Here is a 19,047-nt window from a genome sequence, read left to right as displayed (position 1 = left end):
GTTCTATTCATTGAACTTTTTGAAACTTTGCTCTTTTAGAAAGAGGTAAGGGATTGACTCTGTATATACAAATTCGCAGAGGGACAATACTGTTGAGGTCTGTTATTTCTCACCTCTCTATATTATTTATTTATTTAAAACATTTTTGCTGTTAACAAGCATGTTACCTCTAGAGACGCAAATCCAGTTTAAGAACTGCAAAATTAAGCATCTCTGATGGTATCTTCTAGAGTGACTGAGCACTGAGTCCCTTGGGTAGATAGAAAGATTAACCTAAATAATCTATACAGAAGCCTATGGAACCCCATAAGATTGGGTCCCTAATCTGTGAACTATTGGAACTCATTTACAAAACTTTTCCTAAACATTATTATATTGTCTCATACTATAGAATTAGAATTTCTAATCCATATTCCATGCTGAGATACATTATAGCTCAAAGATATCTTAATTATAACTATCTTTAGATAGGTTTTTTTCATTTTATCAAAAAAATCTGATTTAAATAAAAAAAAACTCCATTTTTTTTTTTTTACATAATTGATTTTCATCCACCCTAGACAGGACTGATAAGGCCACCTACAGTGCTGGCTCTCCCCAAGAGCCACATGCCCAGTGTACAGTACAGTCGTGGAACACTGATTTCCCCTGCCCCTGTGGTTACTCACCATTTAGGGGGGGTCTCATGGCTCATGTGTGCTTGCCTGGGGTCAGCCACATGTGAATAGTGGCTGTTTTTCAAAGCACTGAATCAGTGGTCCGTGTTGCAAACAATACTGCTTCTGCATTTTGACTTCAGATATGACCTTGGGAGCCCAGCCTCCCTCTGTGTTATCACAGCTGAACGGCTGTGCAGAATTAGAAAGCAGCCGCAAAGAACTAAGGAGGACTTTCTGCATGAGGTCATGATGCAACTCTTAGCGGCAGAAGAGGAAGAAATGCTCTCTGGGATAGCAGCCCAGAGTGCACCGCTCCAAATACCTCTGCAAATGCCACAAATGTGAACAAGCTTTTGCGCAGGCAGCTGACAGTGTGGACACACAACAGCGGTTTCCCTTCAGCGCTCTCTGAGCGGCGCTGTAACTCTGCCAGTGTAGACATACCCTAAGTAAAATCAAATAAAGTGAAACTTTGGGGGCAAGTCATTCACCAAAATTTTTTTAATCTTTTCTACAAAAAATTTCTGAAGAATGTGTATTAGTAAGAGAGTGTGGGTTTGGTTTGGTTTTCAGTGTACATACAGCACTGTTAAGGTGAGCATCCTGGGTTGTTATTTATGTACAGTGAGATGGAACGTTTTGTTTTCTTATGTTCTCTGTTAGATCTGGTTTATTTAAAGAGTCCAGAGCCTTAATTAACATCATGAGTGCTTTAACAGGTTTTAGAACTCAGATAGAAGAGGGGGAATAGTTGTAGAAATGAAGGCTGTTTTGTACAGAGTAGAGTACTATGTGACATGCCATGTCTAGTTTGGGGATTTTATTTCTTAGCCATCAGTGTTACTACTACTTTATTGACCAGTAAAGGTCTCCCAGGAAGCCTTAAGATACTTTTTTGCTAAGCTAATGCAAATAAATTAATCAAAGCTAACAATCCACCTGATCCATTTATCAACAAACATTTTGACACTGTATTTTTACTACTGTATTATAAATGCATGACTCGCACATAGGCTGGATTTCAGGGGACCATGATCAAGGATTGTGCAAAATGGAAATAAGTGTCCCAGGCACTCTGATTCTTTAATAGATCTATTCTCTCCTTGATCCATGCGTGGTCGCTTTTTTTGTTTTGTTTTGATTTAACAGCTTTCTGTAGTGGACAGTATATAACCCTAAATAAGGACTCAATCATGCACCCGTTTGGTAAATGCCATGATCAGGTTCTGTGTATGTAAATATAGGATTGATGGACAGCATATATTGTTAAACTTTGTATTGGATTTTACCTTTCTAAAATTGTACATGGAAGATTGAAATACACCTCTACCCTGATATAACGTGACCCGATATAACACGGGTTCGCATATAGTGCGGTAACCCCAGGGCTCGGGCAGCAGGTCTCAGGCAGCTATTTAAAGGGCCCGGGGCTCCGGCTGCTGCGGGGAGCCCTGGGCGCTATAAATCACCACTGGAGCCCTGCTGCTGCTACCCCGGGGCTGCGGCAGCGGAGCTTGGCCAGCGGTTTAAAGGGCCCGGGCTCCCCGCAGCAGCCGGAGCCTGAGGCTCTTTAAATCATTGCTGGAACCCTGCCACCGCTACCATGATATAACCGTGTTTCATCTATAACGTGGTAGGGATTTTTGGCTCCTAAGGACCGTGTTATATCGGGGTAGAGGTGTAGTACATTTTTATATTATCTATAATGATGATAAAGCATAGAATCAAGAAAAGCAGGTTGTCTAACCAAACTGTAACCTGAGGGAAGAACACAACTTTTACTTGCTCAAATTTCCACAGCAGGTGAATGCCCTCTCCAGCTTGCAAGACATATGCAGTCTAGGGTTGCCAGGCATCCGGTTTTCACCAGAACACCCGGTTGAAAAGGGACCGGGCCACTAAAAGTCTGGTGAGCGGTACAGCAGGGCTAAGGCAGGCTCCCTGCCTGGCCTGGCTCTGCACAGCTCCCGGAAGCAGCCGGCATATCCGGCTCCTAGGTGCAAGAGTGGCCTGGGGGCTCTGTGCGCTGCTCCCACCCGCTAGCGCCACCCCCACGCTGCCTGCCCCAGCACTGAATCCCTTCCCGCACCCCAACTCCCTCTGGAGCCCGCACCTGAACCGCCTGCCCCAGCCCTGAACCTCTTCCCACACCCACACTCTGTCCCAGAGTCTGCGCTCCAAACCCCTCGGCCCCAGCTCGGAGCCCCCCCTTTGCAACTCTAATCTCTTATCTCTGGCCCCACTCGAGAGCCCACATCCCCAGCACTGTACACTTTGTACACTTTGTATTCTGTGTTGTAACTGAAATCAATTTATTTGAAAATGTTGAAAACATCCAAAAATATTTAAATAAATGGTATTCTGTTATTGTTTTAACAGTACAATTAATCACACAATTAATCCCATTAATTTTTGTAATCACTTGACAGCCCTAGTTTCTAGGTCTGTCTCCAGTCTAAATTAATAGGTAGCTTCTTCTGATCTGTCGTTAAACCCTTGGTGGCCATTTGCCATTTTTTATATGTTTTATGTCCTTATAGCAGCGACCCCTTTGTGTGTGGCTATCTGTGTGTCTAATCTTTTCCTGTCTTTTGAGAAAGTAGTTGTTTCTCCACCCATAGATTAGATCGTATGGTGGGATTTTCAAAAATATTTAAATTTGTTAGGAACTCAAGACCCGTTGACCCTGAATGTTACTTTACTTGTGATTACCAGAAAACAATTAAAAAATAATAAACAGTAGTGAATGTACCCCTTCTGTAGTGTCACTGACTTCAGCCAAATCTTTTAAATAATGTTTGATTTGAAATCTTGGATTAAGTAAAGAAGCTAAAGACTGCCCAAACAGAATTCTCTTACCATTTTCACCAAGTTGAAAATCCTTTTCCATAGGAATAAGATTAAAACCCAAAACTAAACACACACAATTCCTGTTTAAATTTAATGATCCCCAGTTATTCTACAGTTGCATCATGCTGAGGAAGATCTTTATCAAGACTGTAGTGAAGATTTCAACTCTCTCTTGAAGCAGTTATTGTAAATAAATTGCAAATTAAAGTGGCTTCCAAGATTCAAAATGAGAAGTTGGTGCAAAAAAAGCATATTTTTCAAGGGAAAATAATTCCCATACCATTTTTTTTCTGTTACCTAATTGATCAAATTATGTTGAAAATTGTCTGATTGTTATTTTTGTTGCTAACTGGCAAAATATTGCAAAATTCTGTGGTACTAAAGTGAATTAGTTTTCTATCTCTAAAATTGACATTTCTGTGGCAGAAACTGGTAAATCCATGAGTTCTTTTAGTATCAACTATTTCCTAAAGACCTTGTGGGATAAGCAGTGGAAGCTTTTGTATGCAAAGCTTTAGCTTTATTTGCATGTCATCCACATGTTTCAATCCACACAAACTCAGCAGTTTGGATAACTCTAGAACAAGTACTGTTTTTCTAATTCTAATATTCTAATTCTGCCAGGAAGTGTTTGTGAAATCTTGTCTTATAGTTTCACATATTTTGGATGTAGCACATCAGAAGAATTCTATAATTAGGACCTTACCAAATTCATGGTCCATTTTAGTTAATTTCACGGTCATATGAAATTTACAATTTTTAAAATCCTGATTTCAGCTACTTAAATCTGAAATTTCATGGTGTTATAATTGTAGGGGTCCTGACCCAAAAAGGAATTGGGGGAGAAGGGTTTGCAAGGTTATTGTGTGTGTGTGGGGGGGGGGGGGGTTGCAGTACTACTACCCTTACTTCTGCACTGCTGTTGGCAGTGGCACACCCCCCACCCCTCCCGCAACACCCTTTTGGGTCAGGACCCCCATTTTGAGAAATGCTGGTCTTTCCGTGAAATCTGTATAGTATAGGGTAAAAGCACACAAAAGACCAGATTTCACGTTTGGGAGACAAGATTTCACAGTCCGTGATGCATTTCTCATGCTGTGAATTTGGTAGGGCCCTATCTATAATCCTTCAGTTGGTTGCATATCAGCTTTTGTTTTTCTTAGAAGAGCACTCTGGCTAAAATAATGGAGCAGGATCTACCTTCATTATTTAGCTTAATTGCACAAACTTTTTAAAGGGAAAAATGTATTTAGAGAAATATGGGAAACACTGTGGAAAGTAAAAGAAAATGATTCATCTCTGCCACATGAACAAGCCAAATTAAAATATTTTAGTTTGTCTCCAACTTAAGTATATAGAACAATTCATAATGAAAAATTCAAAGGTGGTTACTCTGTTAAACCTAGCAGATTTTCTTCTAAGTTTTAATTTTAAAAGTGACTAGCAAAGAAAGAAAAGTAAGTTGTTGGTTTTTTTCATGATACGTAAAGAAGGCCTAAAAAGTTATGGGTTTTGCTATTATTTTTAAATTTTGCTTGTTGGTTTCCTCTTTAGAAACTTGGGACCTGTTTTGGCTTGAAGAGTCTCTGTCATAATGCAGAATTAGAGAAATGGTGACATCACAAGAGATGAGAGTGAAAGTTAAACATCAGAGAAAAGAGGGATTTTTTACTCGGTGTTTAAAATTCTTTGGCTGGGATATTCAAAAGCACTTATCATTGGCCTAACTTGTCGCACTTTGCAGCCATAAGTGGGTTTGTTTTGACTAGGAATTAACTGTGTGATTTTAAAAAGTAGTAACAAATACATTAAAAACTGCAGTGTAGACAAGACATTGTAGACTTCAGCTCATCCAGTATAGCATGGTTTTTGTACACTAGTTTTTTATAACATGCTAGTTTGCACACGTTACTTAATATCTTCTAACGTGTTTATATCAGAGGTGGGCAAACTAAGGCCTGCAGGACCATCCTGCCCAGCCTCTGAGCTCCTGGCCCAGGAGGCGCCATCAGCCACTGGTGCTCCAGGCAGTGTGGTAAGGGGGCAGGGAGCGGGGCGGAGGGAGGGTAGATAGCAGGCAGGGGAGTTTGGGGTGGTGGTCAGAGGGTGGGGTGGTCAGGGATAACGGGTTGAATGGGGTCTTGGGGGCAGTTAGGAAGGAGGGGGGTTGGATGGGGCGGCAGGGGACAGTCAGGGGACAGGGTGGCTGGATGGGGCAGGGGTCCTGGGGAGGGTGGTGGTGTCAGGAATGAGAGGAGGGGTTGGATGGGGTGGCAGGAGTCCAGAGGCAGTCAGGGGTCAGGGAGCGGAGGGGGATGGGGCAGGGGTCCCAGAGAGGCCATCAGGGAACAGAGGGGTTGGATGGGGCAGGAGTCTGGGGGGGGGCAGATAGGAGGTGGGGGCCAGGCCATGACCCCCTCCCCTAACCGTCCCTCCATACAATTTACGAAACCCAATGCGGCCCTCAGGCCAAAAAGTTTGCCTGCCCCTGGTTTATATTGAAATTTTAAAAAAAGTATAAATGGGAGTTCTGAAAATCACCTGTAATTTCAATGACTGATTAATACTTTGAATCAAGGAACCTGTTGAAAATGCAACACCTTCTCTTCAATTAAGCATTAGAGCTCACAATAAATATTCTTTAGACCTCTCAGGGTAGTGTGCTCAAGCTAGCACACTAAAAATAGCAGTACAGGCTGGTGTGGCACAGGCTAGCTTCCCAAGTACAGAAGCAGGGGGTTGGGTAGGCTTGTACTTGGGCAGGCAGCCCATGCCATAACCTCCACATTGGTATTTTTAGTGCGCTACTTGAGCAGAGCTAGCGTGTGTCTGTCTACCGAGCTGGGAGGCATGATGCTGGCTGCAGTGTAGACATTTTCTCCGGGGTCCTAGCAAGAACACACACACTCTCTCACACTCATGCTGCAAGAAGGAAGGTGGCTCATTAGCAGGACCTGGGTGATGAGCAAGAGGAAAGGTCTCTTTACTGCTTCATTCTGCTTTGATCAAGGGATAGCTTGATCAAAGCTATCTGTTTTGGTGTTACTATATACATTTTTGGTTGGAGAATAAACTGCCTTGAAGGAAGGGCTTGAACAGTCTCTTTTTTGGCAGGCATTTAATCCTGCCTGGTCTGGGGAAACAGGCCAGCAGGTCTACGGTCAACTTGAAAACACACTTTTAACACAGGGCATATTTAACAAAACTAAAGTCATTCAGAACAGTTCATTTCTGTGTCCAAGATAGGGGCTGACTGTCTTTATTCTGGGAGCAATTACTCAAGAATTTCTACAACAATTATGCTGTATTTTAAGAGCTAGTCCAGAAATGGAAGAAAAGAAAAGCAGCTGCAGCAGTACAATAAAAAAAATGGATGTTCAGATTTATGGTTTTAAAAATGGCTGCTAACTGAAATTTCCTAGCTACCTCTTGTTTTTATCGCATGGCAAGCACAATATAACTGCAACTTCTCTTCCCTATGATGAACAATGGAAGTGCTGAAATTACAGTTTTTGACATTTTTCTTAAAATAAGTTGGAATTGATCAGATCCTTCATCTGGTCTAACTTGGCATAGCTCCATTGATTATAATAGAACTACACCAATGTACACCAGTTGATCTGGCCCAATTGACAGAGATGATGCTTTTAAATTCAATCCCATGTAAATATTTCTGAAGATGACATACAGACCAAAGAATTGGTATGATATTCCCTAATTGTTGTCCTGTGTTGGAGGAATAGCTCAGCGGTTTGACCATTGGCCTGCTCAACCCAGGGTTGTGAGTTCAGCCCTTGAGGGAGCTATTTAGGGAACTAGAGTAAAAATCTGTCTGGGGATTGGTCCTACTTTGAGCAGGGGGTTGGTCTAGATGACCTCTTGAGGTCCCTTCCAACCCTGGTATTCTATGAGAGGTGCAGCATTCTGCTTTCTTTGCTGGATAATGTGCTACCACATTCCTGGAACTATAGGGATGATTTTATAAATATTGGCAATTGCAATTGGTAAAATCCAAGTGAATAAAAAGGCTTTCACCATGGCTAGCCACCCCAAGTATGTACCTATTCAAGACCCTAGGCTGGGGTGGCTAACCTGAGCCTGAGAAGGAACCAGAATTTACTAATGTACATTGCCAAAGAGCCACAGTAATACATCAGCAGCCCCCATCAGCTCTTCCTCCCGCCACCGCCAGCACCTCCTGTTTGCCGGCAGCCCTGCCGATCAGCACCTCCCCCTCCCTCCCTGTGCCTCCTGCCTGCCGTGATCAGCTGTTTTGCAGTGTACAGGAGGCTCTGGGATGAAGGGGGGAGGAGCAAGGGTGCAGCAGGCTCAGAGAGAGGGCGGGAAGGGGCAGGGGCCTTGGGGTAAGGGGTGGAGTGGGGGAAGGGCCTGGGGTTCAGCAGGGGAAAGTTGGCAACTGTAGTTCCAGCCCCAGAGTCAGCACCTATGCAAGGAGCCGCATATTAACTACTGAAGAGCCGCAAGCAGCTCCGGAGCCACAGGTTGGCCACCCCTGCCCTAGGCAGTACTCGGGGAGCTAGATCATCCTGCTGCTCGTGCTGCACGGCCACATTCTGTTTTTCGCATGTTAGCTCAACGAGTGCTAGTATCTCTCCTTGAGCTGGGAATCATGGTCCCAGCTCAAAGTTTGGACATAGCCTTACAGGCATGAAAAATAAAAGATATGGCATTAGCTGACCTCATAAAAATTATAGAGAAATTATACTTTCCATTTAGAGTGTGTCATGAAAACAACAATAATGAAAATTGGCTTTTATCAATTTTGTTCAGTATTTGGACACGTTGTTCATTTATGCAAGAATTTCTGAAGTCAGCCTGAAAGAACTACTACTATTTAGGACACAGCCCAGTATGAAATTATAAAAGTAACTGAGAATGCAATTAACATAAGAACATAAGAAAGGCCGTACCGGGTCAGTCCAAAGGTCCATCTAGCCCAGTATCTGTCTACCGACAGTGGCCAATGCCAGGTGCCCCAGAGGGAGTGAACCTAACAGGCAATGATCAAGTGATCTCTCTCCTGCCATCCATCTCCATCCTCTGACGAACAGAGGCTAGGGACACCATTCTTACCCATCCTGGCTAATAGCCATTTATGGACTTAGCCACCATGAATTTATCCAGTCCCCTTTTAAACATTGTTATAGTCCTAGCCTTCACAACCTCCTCAGGTAAGGAGTTCCACAAGTTCACTGTGCGCTGCGTGAAGAACTTCCTTTTATTTGTTTTAAACCTGCTGCCTATTAATTTCATTTGGTGACCCCTAGTTCTTGTATTATGGGAATAAGTAAATAACTTTTCCTTATCCACTTTCTCAACATCACTCATGATTTTATATACCTCTATCATGTCCCCCCTTAGTCTTCTCTTTTCCAAGCTGAAGAGTCCTAGCCTCTTTAATCTTTCCTCGTATGGGACCCTCTCTAAACCCCTAATCATTTTAGTTGCCCTTTTCTGAACCTTTTCTAGTGCTAGAATATCTTTTTTGAGGTGAGGAGACCACATCTGTACACAGTATTCGAGATGTGGGCGTACCATGGATTTATATAAGGGCAATAATATATTCTCAGTCTTATTCTCTATCCCCTTTTTAATGATTCCTAACATCCTGTTTGCTTTTTGACCGCCTCTGCACACTGCGTGGACATCTTCAGAGAACTATTTACGATGACGCCAAGATCTTTTTCCTGACTCGTTGTAGCTAAATTAGCCCCCATCATATTGTATGTATAGTTGGGGTTATTTTTTCCAATGTGCATTACTTTACATTTATCCACATTTAAATTTCATTTGCCATTTTGTTGCCTTAGTTTTGTGAGATCTTTTTGAAGTTCTTCACAATCTGCTTTGGTCTTAACTATCTTCAGTAGTTTAGTATCATCTGCAAACTTTGCCACCTCACTGTTTACCCCTTTCTCCAGATCATTTATGAATAAATTGAATAGGATTGGTCCGAGGACTGACCCTTGGGGAACACCACTAGTTACCCCTCTCCATTCTGAGAATTTACCATTAATTCCTACCCTTTGTTCCCTGTCCTTTAACCAGTTCTCAATCCATGAAAGGACCTTCCCTTTTATCCCATGACAGCTTAATTTACGTAAGAGCCTTTGGTGAGGGACCTTGTCAAAGGCTTTCTGGAAATTCATATATGTATTCCAACATCGTGAAACAGGCTGTGAGTTTTGTCATCTTGATATGTAAATTATGACTGGAAGATGAAAGAAAACTAACAAAATAAAGGAAGGTATAGTATAGTATAATGAATTAATTGCTATTCTCACAAATGCGAACTGGAAATGAAAAACAAAGCTGGCTACAGTTATAATTATGAGACACCAGTGGAAGGTCAGGACATGACAGAGTCTCTCTAGGTGAACCTCACAAATTCTGTGTCCACTGCAGTATGCATTCACTTAACAATCTTACTAACTCCTGTTGATAAAGTCTGATGATTCTTAATATCGAGTGTGATAAGTTTTACTTTTTTCATACATTCTTCCTAGAAAAGCAGAGATGATACTCCATGTACCTAAACCACAGATATTTTAAGGATTTGAGTGAAATAAATAGACATTTGTAGAGCATAGATTCAATAGGCAACTAAACAAGCAACAGTGGCAAGTCCGGCTAATCCGATACATATGTACGTATGGCGACTGAAAGACATTTCCAGTGTTAAATGGATTGAGCATCAACCCCTGTGGCCAGGAAAATTGATACTGAACATTTTTCAATCTCCAGATCTTGTGTGCTTGATCTTTGTGGTACTTTATGCCATTGTATCCCTAAGATAAGAAGTAGTGACAGTGTATGCAGAAAGGATATCCAACAGATACTAGGATCAAGCTGCAGTAGTCACGGTCCTAGGTTTTTGGCTTCCACAGGTATGAAGAAAAGTGATGTTCTCTACAATAAAAGACATTCCTACTACACAGATCTATGATACGTAAAGAAATTTGAAAATACATTTATTTTTTGTTGTGGTTGATCTTGTGATCTCAAGTACTGACCATTGATTTAAAGGCCTATAACTCATGATCAAGAGATTTGGCTACAGTTTCTGAATTTTCTGTATATGTCAGATGATACAAGTGAAGAACATGAGTGAAATCCTGGCTCTATTGAAATCAACGGCAAAAACTCCATTGACTTGAATAGGTCCAGGATTTCACTCGGTTTGTCCATTGGCTGAAAGATATGGTACATTTGATGTTAACTCAGGTAATACAGGTGAACAATTTCAGTTATGTGGAAGACTGATCAATATGTCATTTTGCTCAAATCTCGCCACTCTTGTCTGCTGCAAGTCCCTTTAAGTGTAAGGATATTAGTACATGATGTTACTGCTTTGGCTCTAGTTGTTGCATCAGCTGAAATAGATGCATGTGAGTTCATCAGGTTTAATATTTATTAAAAGCCGGCTGTGATCCATGATGAAAGTAAAATGTGATGTTCTTCCCAGTTTGCATATTAATACACTCAGATCATTCAAATGAGAAAACCTGAAACATCTTGCTGTGTAGCAAGTCTGACAGCAAATCACCAACTATAGAAGGAAAATATTCTAGTAATCTGTTATATTTTCTTAAAATGCCATATTACTAATGTTTGGTGTGAAATACAGTATGTCACATACAATTTCACTAATATGGGATTATTTCTGATATAATGTCTGTAGTGCCTGTAATACTGGCAAAACAATTATTTTTCCAATTTTTTTAAAAGTTTGTTTTCTGTTCAGTAGTTGAAGGATTGAGAAAAATAAAATTCTTCTGAGCCTTGTCAGGCATCTTCTTTGGTATGACAGTGTAAAATTCAATTCTCCTTTACCAAATGGCTTTCTGTAGCATAATCGTCTTTATATTTAAAAAGCTTCTTTCTGATGCCTTTTTCCCCCCGAAAGACTTTAAGAATAAGTAGTACATGCCTGTAAACATAACCTCTCAGAAGTTTTAATTTATAAATACTATTTTTTAAATTATTTTGTTCTAAAATGTTTAAAAATTTGCTGTTTATAGCTAAAAATGCATGTGACTTAGAGACCCCATAGCTTGATTGGTTTTAACCTCCCAGTTTTAAACTTCTCGGGTGCCAATTTTAATACCCCAGTTTTTGTTTGCTCCCGTTTTAGAAAATAAAATAGTGCCATGTTCAGTGTGTGAGGAAAATATTGATATTTCATCTTGACTGTACAAAAAGACTTTTGTAAAATGGTTCCTCTTTGTCCTGTAGGAAGGACATAAGAAAGAGTTTTAAAGCTTCTAGTTTTCTTATCAGAATGGGTCTATGCTTTTATGTATTGTTTTTGAAAAGTGCAATTCTGATACATTTTATGGACTTTGTCATTTCCGCTTTGAAAAAAGAAAAATAAATATCTAGCATGACTGAGTGAGGCAATGTGTCTTTTTAAGATATATTGTCTGATATCTAGAAAGTAACTCTGCATTATAGAACAAGTTATTGGGCTTGAAATTTTATGGACTGTTTTAGGCAGGTCAGACAAATGATCATGATTGTCCCTTTTGGGTTTACATTATGAATTTTTAGTGAATGGCTTTGTTTTGGGGCACAGGACTTGAAAGCTAAATATCTTTTGAGAGACTGATGCTTTGTAATTAAAAACTAGGGCTGTCATGCGATTAATCACACTGTTAAACAATAATAGAATATCATTTATTTAAAATTTTTTGATGTTTTCAAATATATTAATTTCAGTTACAACACAGAATACAAAGTGTACAGTGCTCACTTTATATTTATTTTTATTACAAATATTTGCACTGTAAAAAAAAAAAGAAATAGTATACTTCAATTCACCTAATACAAGTACTGTAGTGCAATCTCATTATAACGAAAGTTGAACTTACAAATGTAGAATTATGTACAAAATACAACTGCATTCAAAAATAAAACAATGTAAAATTTTAGAATCTGCAAGTCCACTCAGTCCTACTTCAGCCAATTGCTCAGACAAACAAGTCTGGTTACAATTTGCAGGCGATAATGCTGCCCACATCTTGTTTACAATGGCACCTGAAAGTGAGAACAGGCGTTTGCATGGCACTGTGGTAGCTGGCATCGCAAGATATTTACATGCCAGATGCGCTAAAGATTCATATGTCCCTTTATGCTTCAACCACCATTCCAGAAGACATGCATCTCTGCTGATGATGGGTTCTGCTTGATAACGATCCAAAGCAGAGCGGACCGATGCACGTTCATTTTCATCATCTGAGTCAGATGCTACCAGCTGAAGGTTGATTTTCTTTTTTGGTGGTTCAGGTTCTGTAGTTTCCACATCGGAGTATTACTCTTTTAAGACTTCTGAAAGCATGCTCCATGTGCTGGGTCATCATCCGAGACAGCAATAACATGAAATATATGGCACAATGTGGGTAAAACAGAACAGGAGATATACAATTCTCCTCCAAAGAGTTCAGTCACAAATTTAATTGATCCATTATTTTTTTTAACAACCATCATCAGCATGGAAGCATGTCCTCTGGAATGGTGGCCGAAGCATGAAGCATGAAGGGACATATGAATGTTGGGCATATCTGGCACATAAATACCTTGCAACGCCGGCTACAAAAGTGCCATGCGAACACCCGTTCTCACTTTCAGGTGACAGTGTAAATAAGAAGCAGTCAGCAGTATCTCCCATAAATGTAAACAGACTTGTTTGTCTTAGCAATTGGCTGAACAAGAAGTAGGACTGAGTGGACTTGTAGGCTCTAAAGTTTTACATTGGTTTTTTTGAAGTTTTTTTGAGTGCAGCGAAGTAACAAAAAAAATCTACATTTGTAAGTTACAGTTTCATGATAAAGAGATTGCACTACAGTACTTGTTATGAGGTTAATTGAAAAATACTATTTATCATTTTTACAGTACAAATATTTGTAATAAAAAATATGAAGTGACACTGTATACTTTGTATTCTGTGTTGTAATAGAAATCAATATATTTGAAAATGTAGAAAAACATCCAAAAATATTTAATAAATTTCAATTATATTCTATTGTTTAACGGTGTGATTAATTGCGATTGTTTTTTTAATCACAGTTAATTTTTTTGAGTTAATCATGTGAGTTAACTGTGATGAATCAACAGCCCTATTAAAAACATATATTCTTGATGTGTCTGGAATCAGGACCTGCTACCAAGCCAATCTTCAGGCAACTAAAGAGCACGTTGGTTTGGTTACACCACCTGGTTGTTTGTAAGAGTCAGCCACCCAGCTCTTAAGCCCAGCAGCAGTTCAATGGCAGCTTAAAGCATTTGCCCACAGCTGCAACAGATTCTGCACCGGCTCTTTCCCAGACTCGCTCCTGCCTTGTTCAGCCCTGCTCCTGCCTTAGCCCCAACCTTACCTTACTTCAGATAGTCTGGTCCTGACCCTCTGCTGTGATTCCTGATTTCATCTCTGACCCTTAGCTCTGGCCTCTGATTTCAGCTCTGACTGGGCTTCAACTCCTGACTTCTGAATTCAGCTCTGTCACCTAGCTGCTGGCTCTGACCTCGGCTCCAAATCCTAACTATGACTCCTGCTATAACCACTCAGCCTGATCACACACACTGGTCACTGACAAGATGCCCCACATTATATTTCAGGGATTTAAAGAAGAAAGAAACAAAAAACCAAGCATGCAGTCACACACACAAATACAACTAAATGATTTTTTTTTCAAATTAAATTTATAGTGAGAAAACATTCCTAAAGCATGTTTTTGGTGATAAATAGCAATAGCCACATCTTACTCACATAGCTTCTTAGATATAATTTAAAGGGAGAATCAATTTACTTTCCTGACTAACACAAGTTTTTACCACGGTCGACAGTGCACAGCCCACATAGTTTTGGAAGAGCAAGCTGGATTCTGCTCTCCATATATGCAACCTTAAATCTACACCCTTGTGTATATATTTTAAAATACAACTTGTAATGGTATTGTTGCATATTATTTCTGTTATAGTACAATTATACATGTGTCATCTCCCTTATGCACATGAGAGACAAGGCGTTTGAGGTGATATCTTTTACTGGACCAACTTCTATTGGTGAAAGGAACAAGCTTTCGAGCCCTTGTATCTTGCAATACTGTTTAAAATCGTGTTCTTTATATGCCAGTTGGTAGAATACATGAAAGTCACTTATTTGTAAATTATATTGTAAACTGTGTTTATTAAACATAATACAGTACTTATTAAATGTACAACAGAATAATGTGTACTAACTTATATAGGCCACCCACATTTGCAGCTATATTACTTTCATGCTTAACTATCTTATCCCCCTAACTTGCAGCTAAGAAATAATGTGCTACTTGTTAACTAGAAAATAGAGTATATAGATGCTGAAAAAATTATTAAATACATTCCTCAAAAGAACAGCAATATAAAAAACCAATAAAGATGTACTGAATGAATATGACGATAACATTAGTTTATGTAGAAAGGAATGGTAACAACGTTACAAGATGCTAAACATGTATCAAGGGATGTAGGCAGGCATCACAGGGTGCTATGGACAGGTATCCCAGGATACCTACCACTGCTTATAGACTCGATGCATTCTGGGTAAATTTTGCAGTGCAGTATGAGATACCACCTAGAAGCTGAAGGAACCACGGTAGTCTGACTCAAACTCCCATGATCTCTCCCATATTATCCTAGGATTCATCTGTTGCTCTATTGCCTGTGCTGTTTTGAAAACTACTCACTTCCAGCATGAAGGACTCCCAGGTGAGTGCTGTGGTCCTGTCTGTTGAAATTAATAGGATGATCCTGTTGCACTGGAAAGCTTAAAGTGAGGCATCAGTGAAGCACATTGCAGATTATCATAGCCAGTTTATTTTGTGTGCTTGCTGGAGGAAGCAGAGAGGCATTTCAGCCACTCTTCCGTATGATCTATTGCTTGATCATCTTTGATCAATGGAGCACTGGTCCAAGGCAATCTAGTGGGTTAGGATAGTGATGCAGACTTATAATGACCAAAAGTGGCTTCAGAACTTCAGGGCATAAAAGGACAACTTGTTTGGAAATCTATGCTGAGCTCACTTAAACTAGGGTGACCAGATGTTAAGGGGAAAATATCGGGACCACCACAGGGGCTGGGGGTGGTGGGTTGTTTGTTTTTTTACACTCACCTGTCCGGGAGTTCAGCAGCAATTCGGCGGAGAGCCCTTCAGTCGCGGACGGTCTTCGGCGGTATTTCGGCGGAAGGTAATAAACCTTGCCGCCAAAGACACAAGCACCCACAGCCAAAATACTGCTGAAAACTGTCCGTGACTGAAGGACTCTCCCCCAAATTGCCACCAAAGACCAGGAAACTAAATATCGGGACAAATGGCATCCCAACCGTATTCTGGTCGGGACGCAGAACAAACTCCTCAAAATCGGGACAGTCCCGATTTTATCAGGATGTCTTGTCACCCTAATTTAAACTCTCCAGTGCCAAACCAACTCTGAGATTTCCCCTCTCTTCTCCCCCGTCCCACCTGCGCTTGGAACAGTGCATGAGGATTGCCATTTGGAAGTTTGCCACCCTAGATTCCTGCCAGTAATGAGCTTATTTCTGTTATATCACAAGTTGAGGCTGTCGTTGTGGAGGTGTGCATCACTATTTAGTGAGTGATGCTTCCTTGGATGACATAGTTAGGCAATGTGCAGATACTTACTAATGGCTTGAATGCTTAGCATTCTCAGATTATGTTAATGCTGTGTTGGCACATGGGTTCTGTCTACTATTTTCTCCTATCCCACCAAGCTTCAGAGTTGAACAACTGAAAGAGCTATTCCTCCATAGTTCTGCAAGGCTTAGTGGCTCACTGAGGCAGATTCACCAGTAAGTCATGATTCTCAGATCTGTAGAAATTAACCAATTGTCAGCAATGAACAATGGATTTTTTTCTACCAACTGTATCATGGACATTAATTGGCTGCAAGTGCCAACTAGGATTCTCATGACTCAGGATATGTTTACACTGCAATAAAAAACCCACAGCACCAAGTTTCAGAGCCATAGTCAATTGATTCAGGCTTGTGGGGCTCAGACTATGGAACTAAAAATGACAGTGTAGACATTCAGACTTGGGCTGAAGGCTGGACTCTGAGACCCTCCCACCCATGGGGTTTCAAACCCCATGCTCCAGCCTGAACCCAAATATCTACACTGCAAGTTTTAGCCCCATGAGCCCAGGTCAGCTGATCTTGATGTGTAGATTTACCCTTTGCTTAATCTCTGCTTCTTTGGCTCCTGAATTTATATTAGAAATCTGGATAGGAGAAAAGAACTATAATATTTAACTTCACTCTGAGTACCTGTAGGATATCTGTGGGGTGTGCATTTGGAACGCTGAAAGGCCTGTGGAGATCTCATGACTGGACTTCAGAGTGATGTCTGCTGTGTATTATCAGGGCAGGCTGCATGTTGCACACTTATGAGACCACAAGTGAGGTGCAAAACTAGATTATCTGTGCCAGTGCTTTCTATAATCATGCCAACTGATGTGAGAAGATTACACCTGAAAATAAATAGGCTGTTTAAGTCTGTGATACATATGTTTAAGTACCTTTAGCTTATAAATCACGGAATGACTTTTCATTTGAGGTACTGTTATGTATTGCAGTGCCTTTACAATAACATGAAATACTTGAAATCCTGAATTTCTTGTAATGGCCACAATTCTGTATCTGCTCAGATACAACATGATGTGATGTACTGTCATTCAGTTTAACCAAAGATGTGGTTTCAGTAATGTGAAATGATTTAATCCTGAAATGCTATGGCAACTCAGAATTCAAACAAAAAATGATTAAGTGCTGTGGCCATGGCTCCATCTTATTATTTATTAATAAATTTGTATTGCAGTAGCACCAAGGATCCCCAGTTACAGACTCTGCACCCCACTGTGCTAGATGCTGTACTGACATTTAACAAAAGACTGTTCATGTCCCAAAGAGTTTACGGTCTAAGTATCATACTTTCTCAGTCACCTTCGTGTCAGACAGTCTTCACAGTGGGCTTTCCCCATCTCCATGGCAGCAGGGGGACAGATCACATCTTTTTTCTTTGAGCCCGGACTCAAGGTTGCCTCTCAGGATGAATTCCCCAGAATTCTATGCCACGTAGCAGATTCCAGGTTTCCCTTTGGAGCAGAGCTTGCACTGGATTTTTAGAAGATTTAGTTATCTAAATGTCTTTAGTTTCTTCTTTGGCTTTAGCAATTCTGAGGAGAAAAACCACATTCTAAAAAAAAAAAAAAAAGTGGCTTACTGAGGATTGTTTGACAGACAGCACCTCCTCTCTCATCCCCACTCAGAAAAGGTAGATAGAAAGCTCCTAGCCAAGGTGGTTGAGCAGACCACAGTGAAACTAGCTCCCAGCTGACATGTGTGTAAGGTCTAAGCTGAGACAATTGAGCAGGCTGCATGGAGCGCCCTTCACATAGACCAGGCCAGAACCAGTGGCATGGAAATGGGGGGGTAAGTTTTTCAGAACCCCCTTGCATCTCCCCTATTCTCACAGCTTGCAGAAGCAGAAAAGAGCAGCACAAAATTTTAAAATCTCTGATAAATCTTGTCTAGACTTTCTAAGGAGCAGGAAAAATTTGTAAATTTTGGACTTTGAGCAAACTTTCAACTAAGCGTCCCAAAATTAGCATGAGTGGGAGTCTAACTTTACAGGTGCTTATGTTTTTAGAAAATAAAATGCAAACAAAAAAATGCAGAAAATCTGTATAATTCTTCCTCATTTGCTTGATGAGGGTGTGATTGAGGTGGAGTGGGATTTCCCTATCAAGAACTGGTTGTACCTAAGGGACTGAAAGGTTTTCATTACTCTGCCTAAGCCTACCTGCTGCAGCCACTGCATGCTTAGTGAAGAGCATAGTCATATCAACTGATGGAATATTCCTGGCAAACACAGAGAGAGGAAAATAAGTTCATCATTTAGACTAAACTTGGTTTCAGTAGCCTCAGTTCTGAACATACTGGCTGTAGTCTCTCATTGTGGAGGACTATTCTCAACTGGGAGTCCTTTGTGAGCATGCAACAAACACTCCCTCTCCTTCCCTAAAATCTACTTTAAACTAGATTTTCCTAACAACTTTTTCAGGACTGACACTTCACGGAACTGTGATCTGCTGTACATTCAGAACTTCCAAAGACATGTTCCAGGGGTAACTAAGGCTTGACCAAATTGGCATTGCAGGCTAACATCTGATGGTATTCCAAACATTTTGTTGGTAAACTCTTTGGGAAACATACACACAAAGCAGTCCCTGAGGCTTTAGACAAGGAAATAAATCCTCCTCCCAGAATCTTCAAACTATCTTATCTCAGCAGGTGTAGAAATTACACATTAGGAGGCCATTGTTGTCTTAACTGTTGAAAGACCAAGGCTGGGATTGTCTCGAAGACCATCCAACTCCTAAAGTGTCTATTGATTTTCAAAGCCTGGGTATATTTCTCTCTTTCACACACACATGCTATAAGGGGCACTTAAGTCTGGAAC

The 19,047-nt window shown here is 40.6% G+C and overlaps 1 protein-coding gene across 6 annotated transcripts in view; it reads left to right on the top strand.

The window, feature by feature from the left end:
* MBD5 (methyl-CpG binding domain protein 5) overlaps positions 1 to 19,047 on the top strand; it is a 221,071-nt gene that overhangs the window by 68,015 nt on the left and 134,009 nt on the right. For 5 of the 6 annotated variants that reach the window (XM_039493821.1, XM_039493823.1, XM_039493826.1 and 2 more), the window contains exon 3: positions 15,207 to 15,275. The exons of the other annotated variant lie outside the window; for it this stretch is intronic. The gene's annotated coding sequence lies outside the window, so the exon portion shown is untranslated. The remainder of the gene's footprint in view (positions 1 to 15,206; positions 15,276 to 19,047) is intronic. 6 annotated transcript variants of the gene reach the window in all.

This window comes from Mauremys reevesii, linkage group 11 (assembly GCF_016161935.1).
Source record: "Mauremys reevesii isolate NIE-2019 linkage group 11, ASM1616193v1, whole genome shotgun sequence".
In the NCBI taxonomy this organism is placed as follows: Eukaryota; Metazoa; Chordata; order Testudines; family Geoemydidae; genus Mauremys; species Mauremys reevesii.
The sequence above is the reverse complement of the archived record's forward strand: the minus strand, read 5'-3'. Positions and strand labels throughout refer to the sequence as shown.